The sequence below is a fragment of the Camelina sativa genome, chromosome 6 (assembly GCF_000633955.1).
Source record: "Camelina sativa cultivar DH55 chromosome 6, Cs, whole genome shotgun sequence".
Taxonomy (NCBI): Eukaryota; Viridiplantae; Streptophyta; class Magnoliopsida; order Brassicales; family Brassicaceae; genus Camelina; species Camelina sativa.
In genome coordinates, this window is record NC_025690.1 from 19,565,182 (window position 1) to 19,577,725 (window position 12,544).

The 12,544-nt window shown below is 33.5% G+C and overlaps 1 pseudogene; it reads left to right on the forward strand.

Moving 5' to 3' along the window:
• LOC109133360 lies at positions 3,752-4,380 on the forward strand (annotated as a pseudogene).

Sequence of the window (12,544 nt, forward strand, 5' to 3'; positions counted from 1 at the left end):
GTTGATTTGTTAGAGTCTGGGGAGAGGAGTTGTTCATTGCTTCTTACTTTCCCCCACTTACTGTACTTGGGTTTGAGCTAAACAATTGAACTCAAAAAAAAAAAACTAATGAAGTTGGTATCCGTTCGTAGGCACAAAGAGCTTAATAATGTGTTGTTTATGTTACATTTTATTGCCAATTGTATGTTTATCTAACGACTAAAACTACTTTTAACTAGTTAGTTTTTTTTTTTCAAGCGAAGCACAAAATTATAATATGGTTATCATGTATGCAATGTCAATTCCGGAATCGGATTTTTTTTTTTATAACTTTGATTTTATGTTTTTATTTTACTCTTTTATATGGATCATTATCGAAATTTGTCTATCAAAAACTAATTTGACTAATATAAATTGAAAAACAAAATTATTTTTGAAAAAATTAGCACTTGCTCAATTATAAAATTAGTTTGGTAATTAAATATCAACATAATAATACACAATTTTAGTTCCTTTTGATACAATTATAATTTCTGTAAATCTTTTCAGGAAATAACAGAGCTTAATTACCAAGTGTACCATTATGGTACTACCATATAACTCTTTCTAATTGGATCAGGTGTGTTTGCCCAAAAAAAATAAATGGATCAAGTCTTAATTCCTACATTAACACCAAAATAAAATAAAATCATATTCTCCTTAATTAAGCTGTTATATTCCAGCAAAATATTCCCCTAGATATGTAGTTGATAAAATCATATATATTCTTCTATATTTTTTTTTTTGTTTTGTTCAAAATTCAAATTCTGTAACGTAATCTTGAACGTTCGGATTGATATCTCTTATTTAACCTTGTCTATATATCTCTCACTTTCTCTGTATCTCTTTCAAATCAGATCAACAATGGCTAGGATCAGAAGAATCCCAAAGCGCCATACTCACCACCAATACCACGTCTATTTCTTTGGAGAAGGTTTGATCGTCACGGTTACTCACACTGCCTCAGTGATCCGGCAATGGATCCACACCGTCCACCACAACAACCGTCGTCACACCCTCTCGTTGTTGGTCTCGGCGTCCAATGGACACCTCATGGTACCGATCCTCCTCGGAAAGTTCTCCAACTATGCTACGGTGTTATTGGGGCATGAAGGAGTGAGGAAAGATAAGGAGATATGTATGAGTGATTGGGGCGTTCGCAACCTTTCTCACGATCAGATAGTTCTGGCGTCACATGATGTCTATGTTTGCTGCAAGCTCGGTGTTAAGGAACGTCTCTGGAAAGTGAGAGGTTGAACCTTTCTTTTGTAGGGTGTGTTGCAAGGAAAGAGCTGTGGTTTGAAAAATATTTTATTTTTCTAGTTCTTTAAACTCAATAATAAACAATTTAAGAACTTTTTCTTCTGTGACAAATTCATATCTTATTATATAAAGTTGGACTTTGAAAATTAGTCATTAACAAGATTTTGACATGTGTCAAGATAATTATCAAAAAAGTTACAAAAATTAAAAGTTTTTTAAAAAAATAATTATAAGGAGATTATATATATATATATCATAAAATTTGAAATTATTAATTTATTTACTTATTTTTAATTTTACGTTATTAATTATACAAAAAATAGAAAGGAGATTAAGGAAAATATACAGTTAATTATTAGTTTTAAATTTGTAAATAATCACTTCTATATAAACATAGATTGTCTCATACTTTTCATCTAACAAAATAATTTATTCAAAAAGTATTGCTTTCAACTTTGTTCTATTGGTAAAACTTTTTTTTAATGGAAAGGTACATCATGGTGTGTCAAAGACACTTTCACGAATACATTGGAAAATTTAACATTAGTTACTATCAAAAGATTTTATGACGTTATAAAAAGGTATTTCGTTTCATTGGTTGTTGGAGCAAGCCATTTTAAGATAGCTAAAAGACGTGAACATATTCTCTCTACACATGAGCGGCAGAGCCGAGGTTCTCTCTATGGTGGAGGAGGTTGGATGCAAGGTTATCTTCCCAAGAGAGGAAGGTTGAGAAGGTTGGACACAAGGTTATCTCCCCAAGGGAGGAAGGTGGAGCCAATGTTCTCTCCATGGTGGAAGAGGTTGGACGCAAGGTTCTCTCCATAAGGGAGGAAAGCGGAACTGAGGTTCTCTCCATAGTTGGTCATACACTATGTGATGTTACATCATTGATTAGTATACTATGTAATATATTTTTTTATTAGAAATATTTTTTGAACGAATAATTTTAGTAACTAAAAAAACTATGCAAAAGTGAAAGTAAAAAGACGTATAATACGCTTTTAATGGTAAAATACATAAAAGATTTGTAAATAAATATAAATCAATATATTATAGCAAAAATAAAACTTATAAATAACGTTATTTATAAAACTTTAAACCCGCACATCGGACGAGTCTTTATCTAATTTTAAATTAACTCTTGCTCGCTATTTCAAATCTTATGTCAACATTGGTCATGAACAGAAAAAATGAAATAAATGTAAAGTGTGTACGTTGTAAAAGAGACAATCGTAACGCTAAAAGGGAAATATTAACAAAAAGGAAATTTACGAGTTAGATATACACAAAAGCTATTTACTTTGGGATCAACTATCAAGCATAAATATAACAAAACTATTATATTAACAAAAAGGAAATTTACGAGTTAGGTATACACAAAAGCATAAAAATAACAAAACTAGACTTGTAATTAAATTTACGAACATAACCAAATCGAATAAAAATGTAAATAAGTAAAGGAAGGCATGGGTATATACATCTCGAAACATAACAAAACCCTATTTGCTCTCGCCTTCTTTGGGGATTTTCAACTGTATCTGTGTCTTCTCTTATTTAACCTCAGATCGACTCTGGACGATTCGAGTAGTCATCCTTATAATTTCCTCTACAAGGTAAGTTTTTCTTATAGCACTTGATTCTAAACGATTATTTGTTACGTATCTTAATACAGTTCAACTCAAAGTTTCTGGTTATATGTTCTTTACGATTCTAGGATTTTTATATATGGATTGAGCTAGTGAGATATTATTGGGAGTTATATGATATAGTTTGTAAGGGTTCGAAGTTTTACAATAGTTTTTTTTAATCTAATTTCCGAGATTCATAATTAAATTTCTAACTGTTCAGAGTTTTTGGTATAACTTGGCGAGTTTGATTATACAATATAGTACAGCTGGGGAGTTATATTGAAAATCTCATGTTTTAAGGTTACTTCTAGTCTGATTTGTGAACTGTTATTTTTATTTATATATACCAAAACCCCGTTACTTTCTTTTTGTTTTTAATACCGAAACTGAAAGATGACCTCATTATTTTCAAACTTTAAATTTTATCTCGAATTATCTAAGAATGATCTTTGATTTTGTCTAATTTGTATAGATGCTTATCACCTAGCTAATGTATCCTTTAATTTGTTGAATCCGTCCTTGACATAATGTCCACGGCATACATGTTCTTTTGTGAATGCAAAAGTCAGCAGCGCTTCATATACCATGTTTGTCGTGCGAAGAATATTGGAGATAATTTGGGATGCGGTCCATCTACTACTATAAACAAGCTATATACAGAACATAGTTCGTTTATGAAGTGGGCCGGTGACATCTAAACGGAAGAATAATATTATGGTGATAAGTATTAAGAGATTTAGAATATTTAATTAAAGGATATGAATTAGCCTCTATATATTTTAATGTGCCAATTCTCTTGAGACACTGTCGTTCTCTAAGTTAGCAGGTTTCAAATAGCCATGGCTAGGATCAGAAGAAGACTCCCAAAGCGCCATATCCACGGAGACGTACACCACGTCGACTTTTTTGGACAACGTTTGATCGTCACGGCACTCATACTACTTCAGTGATCCGCCGATGGATCCAAAGCATTCGCTTCTTCAGCCGTCTTCGTTTGTCACACCCTCTCGTTGTCGGACTCGGCGTCCAATGGACACCCGGTGGTCCCGATCCACCACCGGACACTCTCCAGTTATGTGTTGGTATCCGCTGTCTTATTATCCAGTTGTCTCACTGTAAGAGCATGCCCAACGTCCTCCGACTTTTCTTGGATGATCGCACAATCACTTTTGTCGGCGTCTGGAACAGTCAGGACCAGGACAAGCTCGAGAGATTTTACCATCAGTTGTACATCTGGAGACTTCTGGACATAAGGTACTATCTGCCTATTTGGCTCCAGCGTAGTTCCTTTGAGAAGATCGTGGAGGAGCGTTTGGGGCACAGAGGAGTGAGGAAAGATAAGGAGATATGTATGAGTGACTGGGGCGTTCACAAACTTTATTATGATCAGATAGTTCTGGCGTCACATGATGTCTATGTTTGCTGCAAGCTCGGTGTTAAGGAACGTCTCTGGGAATTTGAGATTTAAATCTTTCTTTTGTTGGGTTGTCTTGCGAGGACAGAGCCGTTCTTTCAAAATCATGACCGTTTTTTTATTTTTGAACTCAATAATTAACGTTTTCTAATTCAATTTTTTTTTACCGACGCTTTCAAATTCGAAAGTCTCATACAAAAAGCTAATATGTAAAATCTTTCAACCATATAGGCTACCATTTTCTTTTACCAGCAACCCATTAAGCTACCATATATATAATATATTGGTTGATCATAACGAACATGTGCATTTGTATGAAATTATATTTTAGTATTATCAGTCCAAAGACATACATATTGTGGATGACTAATTAGCAGTTTTAGTTGGCACATTCCAATTATAATGTTTGGTCCTTAATTTCTCAGTATATTTTCCCCCTTTTTGTATATGATCAGTTCTTAATCTTTGTGTAAGTGTGCTTCTCTCTATGTTTCATGACAATCATAAGCCCGAAACCCATTTGTCAAAAGTTTATTAAAGGAGCCACTTGCGAAACAAAGTGAAATGGTTGGGTCCACTTTCATATGTACAAATCTAAACACTTTGCGGCCAACTAAAACCTGTCAATTCGGACTGATGATAGCATGATGGTCGGGCATATACCACCTTGCTATTACTTGGTTCAGACACCTCTTTAGCCAATCCTCTCACATTTCAGTTTAGTTTTTGGGGTTGGTTTAGCTAAGGTTCCGTTAGTTCGATTTTAGTAAAGGGTTTCTTTGTGTTTTAGTGCGTTTCTGAAACTTAATTATAAGTTTGATACGGTCACTATTTACAATGAAAAAAAGTGGATGTTAAGAAATAGAAATGGTAAGAGATAAAAATTTATGTGGATGAGAGCATTTGACAATTTTTACTTAAAAGCTCCCGTCTATTTATTTGATATCTGAGAAAGAAAGAGGAAAGAGGGAAGAAAGAGGAGAGAGGGAAGAAAAAAATAGATGGTACATTGATTTTTTTGGATGTCTTTTTTTGTTCTAAGTTTTTTTTTCTTTCTATTTCTCTTTCTATATATATCAATATTTTTATTTCTTTTTCTTTTCATTACAATTCCCTTTTCCTAATTATTCAAATATTTATTAATATATTTTTGTTTCCAAATTTTTTCTACATACAAAAAAACAATGTATTTTTCTTTATAATTTGATATACATTTTGTTTCAATGATTTCAGATATAATTTTATTCAAAATATCTATATTTGTGTACGGTTTAAATCATTTAACATATTAGATAGATTTAAACCATCCATCAATATTTGTATACAGTTCAAACCATTCACCATGCCGTCCAGCAATATTTGTGTACGGTTTAAGCCATCCATCATACTAGGTTTTGAACCCACGCTACGTGTGGGTATATTTGATATATTTTGATGAAAACTATATATGATTGATGAATATAGTAAAATATTATCTTATAAAAAATTTAAATTAGTATTAAGGAAAAAGTTAAATTTCATACACAATTTTTTGAAATATAAAAATCAGTTGTGTTATAAAATCAAATCTGATAAAAAAAAATCATGAATTTAACTCGACATCCAGACGAGACGAATTAAACTGATGACCTCACATATCCCAAACCATTTATGTGACCACCAGAAAAACAAAACAATTTTATCATCATGAATTTAACTCGTTTTCATATCTAATTAATTGCTACCACTTATGTTTTCGTGTTTTTTATTCAATGTTTTCTTATTCTTCATATTCTTTCTTGTCATTTCTATTGTCAAATTTTGTGGTAATCGTCATCATTACTTTTACCGTCTGGTTCTTCCCTATACTCTTTTTCTTCTTCATCCTCGTCAACTTCTTCATCCTCGTCAACTTCTTCACTTTCTTCCACTAAAAAACCTTTTTTTTAGACTACCACACAACTTGTTAATCCATCAAACTCCAAGAACAAAATCATTTCTTTTCTCATAAAAATAAAAAATAATATAAAAAATAAAAAATTAATGAACAAATATCAACTTATCTATAAAATCATACACAAAAATATGTTTTACAGCTCATAAGAAATAAAAAGCACAAACGTAGATAAATAAGATAATTTATGTTTTACATAAATATTTATAGTATTTTAAACTTTTAAAAGGTTTCGAAATATAAATTTTGAACCTTTTAAAAAGTTTCAATATTTATAATATTTTAAACTTTTAAAATTTAAAAATTATAATATTTAAAAACTTTTTAAAAGCTAAGAACTTTTAAAATTATAATATTTAAAAAAATTTTAAATATTATAATTTATTTTTTTTGAAACTTTTGAAAAGTTTTAATTTGATCAAATAAAAAACTAGATCAAACCGAATATACTTTTAAACTTGGACGCTTGATAAATCAAGCTTTTCTCCTCATTCGTTGTTGGAAGCATATTAATCTTATTTATACTGGTTCTGAACCATTGTCTAAAAATTTTATCGCCGATGTGGAATATTGTGCATAGTTCTTTTATTTCCATAAATTTAAAATTTTCCTTTTTCTAAAAAATTCTGGAAATTTTTTTAAAAAAGTTAATGAATGACATGTCAAATCCTGATTGGTTGTTTAAAATAATTCTGAATATATAAAATTCTGGTGATTTTAAAAAATGTTAATTAGTGAAGTGTTTAATCACAATTGGAGGTTTAAAATCTTATGTGGACGCCTTTAGGAGTTTATACCTCCTACTTTTTATTAGTGTAGATTTGATAGATTCAACTCGTCCAACAATATTTGTGTACGGTTCAAACCATCTAGCATATTAGATAGATTTACACTGTCCAGCAATATTTGAGGACGGTTTAAACCATCCAACATGTTGGAGAGATTTAAAACGTCCAACAAAATTTATGTACGGTTTAAACCTTCCGACTTATTGGATAGATTCAAACTATCCGACAATATTTGTATCCGTACACCTTATTAATTGTACAATGTACATATATCTATGCACATTATTAAGTGTACAAATGTAATTTATTTAATTTTTAGGATTTTAGATGTCTGTAACACCACAATGGTTTTGTAAAAATTGTATCTGTATACTTAATAATGTGTACCGACATCTGTACATTTAATTATGTGTACAGACATATGTACATTTAATAAGGTGTATAGACATCTGTACACTTAAAAAAGTGTACGGATATAAAATATGTATATAATAAATTTAAAAATTATTAAATAAAATTCATATCAAATTGTAAAAAAAAGTATAGAATTTTTTGTAGCTAAGAAGTTTTCAAAAAAAAGTTTATAATTAACAATTATTTAAGAAATCAAGAAATATGAAGAAAAGGGAATGTACAATGACAGCAATTGTAATTAAACAGACCATTGAATAGTAGAAAAGAAAAGAAAAGATAACTTGGTTTCACACTTGGTCGTGTTGAGCGTCGTAGTACAGGCTGAGCTTCCTCTGTCTCTTGCTCCTGTTGAGTTTCTGCTATCACCTCGACTCCAACCTCAGAATCATAATTCTCGCAGTCTGCTGCTTCTTCGTGTAGACCATTATTCCCAAAATCTCCAGATCTTACGATAAATGACCCTGGAGCCTCTGTTTCTTCACTTGCAACATTCCAATTCCATCTTTTAGCTTCGTCGAAGATGACATCTCTGCTTACTGTTATCCTCCTTGTTGAGGGATTTAACAAACGATAAGCTTTACTACCAGGTTCTGTTCCGAGATGCACCAAAGCACGAGATCTATCATCCAATTTCTTGAGATGTTGTGTTTCCACTCTAGCATAACCGATACAACCAAAAACTCGCAAGTGCTCCAAGTTTGGTTTCTTGCCTTTGAACATGTCGTACGGCGTCTTGTCACTCAATGTTCTCGTAGCTACTCTGTTGATCAAATAAGTGGAATGTCTCACAGCCTCTCCCCAAAGATAATTCGGAACATCCATGTGTTTTAAAATGCTTCTCGTCATTTCAAGCAGGGTTCTGTTTCTTCTCTCTACTACACCGTTCTGTTGTGGCGAGTATGGAGCCGTCAAGTGGCGTTGGATCCCAGATTTTTCACAAAATCGCATGAACTCAGACGATACAAACTCACCTCCTCTGTCTGTTCGAAACATCTTGATTGTTGCTCCAANTGAAGATGACATCTCTGCTTACTGTTATCCTCCTTGTTGAGGGGTTTAACAAACGATAAGCTTTACTACCAGGTTCTGTTCCGAGATGCACCAAAGCACGAGATCTATCATCCAATTTCTTGAGATGTTGTGTTTCCACTCTAGCATAACCGATACAACCAAAAACTCGCAAGTGCTCCAAGTTTGGTTTCTTGCCTTTGAACATGTCGTACGGCGTCTTGTCACTCAATGTTCTCGTAGCTACTCTGTTGATCAAATAAGTGGAATGTCTCACAGCCTCTCCCCAAAGATAATTCGGAACATCCATGTGTTTTAAAATGCTTCTCGTCATTTCAAGCAGGGTTCTGTTTCTTCTCTCTACTACACCGTTCTGTTGTGGCGAGTATGGAGCCGTCAAGTGGCGTTGGATCCCAGATTTTTCACAAAATCGCATGAACTCAGACGATACAAACTCACCTCCTCTGTCTGTTCGAAACATCTTGATTGTTGCTCCAATTTCTTGCTCAGCTCGGGCTTTAAAACGTTTGAAAGCATCATATGCATCACTCTTATCTTTCAAAAGCAGTGACCACATGTATCGAGAGTGATCGTCAATGAGCACAAATATATACTTATTCTGTGCAGCTGTGGCAGGTGTAATTGGACCGCAGAGATCTCCATGGATTAGATCAAGAGATTTTTCAGCTCTAAAACTGGTTGCCTTGGGAAACGTCTTTCTCGTTTGCTTCCCAAGCAAACAAGATGCACACGTCTCCTTAACAAAAGTCAAGTTTGGCATTCCAAAGACTAGCTCTCTCTTCACCATCGATTCTAAGGTCCTGAGATTGACATGACCTAGTCTCTCATGCCACCGTGTAGAGGTATCAGCGACCTTCATTTGCAGACAGTTACTTTCAGCTTCCATACGGACCTTATAGAGTCTGTTCTGTGATCTATTTGCTTTTACAAGGAGCTTCCCATCGCGATCGTGTAGTGTTAGGTAATCCTCCTTCATCCTAACTTCAAATCCTATCTCCGTAGCTTGTCCAAGACTGAGAATATTACTCTTGAGATCAGGTATCCAGTAAACTTGAGTCAGAATCTTTCTATCACCCGACTTGGTGATAAAGAAGACAGAACCTCTTCCCTTTATGTCGACTCTTGAGTCGTCACCAAACCTCACCTTCCCCGTGACTGTTTCATCAAGTTTGGTAAAGTAGTTCCGATTTCCAGTCATGTGATTACTGGCTCCGTTATCAAGATACCACACATTATCTCCCTCCGGTTTAACTTCGTAATCACATGGCTTGATTTTCTTCTCATTGAGAAGCACAGCCTCGTGCATTAGTAGCTCCTCTGCGTCTTGAGTATCAGATTCTGCACCATCTTGAATTTCTTGAAGTTTAAGTAACCGGTCTGGACAATTTGAGGCATAGTGACCATTCTTGTCACATCGGTAACAAACAATCTGTGACTTGTCTCTGTTTTGGTAATTGTTTCGACCTCGTCCTCTTCCTCGACCCGAGAACCGACCACCTCTAGCACCCTTTCCACGTCCTTGGTCATAACCCTCTTGATAATTGTTAGCATACATAAGTTTTGTTTGATCATCTTCTTGATCTTCCTCATCACGAATCCTCTCCTCATATGTTTTTAGTCGACCAACTATGTCCACAAAACTTGTCTTGTTAAGATCAAGAACTTGTTCCAAGGCTGCTATGATATGAATGTACTTCTTCCTCGGCAAACTATTGAGGAATTTTTTGACCATCTTAGACTCTTCAATGGATACGCCCAAAGCACCCGCTTTTGATGCAAGCTCCGACAACCTTCCCACAAAATCATCGATCGTATCTGTAGTCTTCATCTTCATCCTCTCGAAATCCGACATTAGTGTTTGCAGTCTCGCCTCTTTTACTCTCTCAGCTCCAACGTATCGTGACTTGATCGCATCCCAAACCTCCTTAGGAGTAGCAAGGTTTCCCACTTGTAAAATCAGATTCTCCGGAATCGATTGGAACAGAAGAGCTTTGGCTAGGTCAGTCTTATCGGCCTCTGCTTCCCCTGTTTCGATCGTTTCCCAGACTTTGTTCACTCGCAGTACTACCGTCATCTTCATGGCCCACACCGTATAGTTGGTTGCGGTAAGCATTGGACATTGAAGAGATGAAGTACCGGTCTCCTTTGGTATGGACGTCATAGCAACGATTTCACTCATATCTCTTACACCGATTTGTTTTTTTTTTTTAGTCACGAACAAGAAAGAAAAGTTGTGTTTAGAGATTCAATATAAGCTCTGATACCAAATATTGAATCAAACACAAGAATAACGAATAACTCTCGTTTATTACTTTAGAAACTTCTCAAAACTAAAGCAATCTTAATCTCTCTAATCTCTCTTATAAGCTATGCAACACCCTGCATCTTCTTATATAGAGAGAAGAATAAATATTCATCCTAACAACTATAGGAAACATTACATAATTTAGATATCTCCTAAATCTTTAGATATGTATATTTAGATATCTCCTAAATATACTTAGCTTGAAGCTCAAGCTATTTCAAGCTTACACTAACAAAAGCTAAATTGACATCATCTATATTGGACCAAAAATCTTATTCATGATTTATATGTACTCCTTAAATATAGCACATAGGAATGAAAAACATCAATTTCAATCATTTTCGTAAATAAGAAGTACATTATAAATCATGAATAAGTTTTTTTGTCATGAAATTTACCTATTTATTCTGTTCAATGTATTTATAAACTTTTTTAACACATAGAATAACAAGTGGGTATGTGATCGGAAAGTATTGTATCTCTCTAGTGTTGCTAATTTGCTGGATGGCGCACTTCATTGTCATTGCCAAAACGCTAATAATGAGAATTTCACATGGCCTTTTTAATTCTAATAAAGAAATCAACTTTATAAAACTTCTGGATAATGTATAATATACAGACATTCTAAAACGTGAACTAACTGGAGTGCATATATTCATGTAATTGCGTTTATGCAACGTTTATATCTATTGCCTTGTTAAAAAAGATTAGCGTAGCCACTAATAAACACAAGTTGTTAGGAATTCATTTTTAATTCTGAAAGGTTAGTGTAGACATAGGAGTGAGTCAGATATCCATAAAGAAAAATATGATAATATGTAGAATTTAGGTCTGATTCATTATATTCAGTTATTTAGAGTACAATTAGTTATTATATATGTCAGTTATATATGCAATATGGGAGACAACCAAGCATACACACACAAGCGGCACTAGCTACTTAGTGATTAGTGAATCTGAAATTAGTACTGTCATCAGATGTTTGATTCTACTTATGTATACTGGTAAGTGATACAGTAGTAAACCCCATGAAACATAAGTTGTATATATACATTACGAGAAGTGTTGTTACCTATAGTGATCGGTACCTTGTTCAAAGCAAGACTTCAACTCACCTATGACCGAATATGTTATTGTAGCTTAGTATCTCATGCACCATCTCATTAATTTTGTCTTATTTGTAACCATCTCAGTAAAACTCGATCTAAGCTGATCAAAACTTGCTTTTATAAATATGAGTACAAATCTAGTCTAATGATTTATGTATAGTGTCAATGTGTTACAACTATTGATATAAAAGGAGTAATGTACTATTATATACATAATATATACATGAAATGACCAATTTGTATTTTGTAGTTAAACATACCATTTCATGAAGACATCTAAAGAACATAAATGTTTAACGGTTATATGAACCACTATAAAAGATATATAACCCATTGTTGTTCCACCATATTGTGAATTAATTATACACACCTAGTAAGATAACCAAATGATTATAACATTATACACCTAAAACAGTGTTTGTAGTTGTATATAAAAAGTATTACACATAATCATGACATTACTAGATAAAAAGCACATAAGATAACCAAATGAAACTGATAGGTTAGGTGTGGGCCTCAACGAGTGAAATTTTATGACATCCATCCTATGTGCAACAAACGCGGTTGGGTCTCATGAAATGCCTATAAATACGGACACATTCTCTAGCCAAACTCATCTCACAACTAAATATTAAGAAGA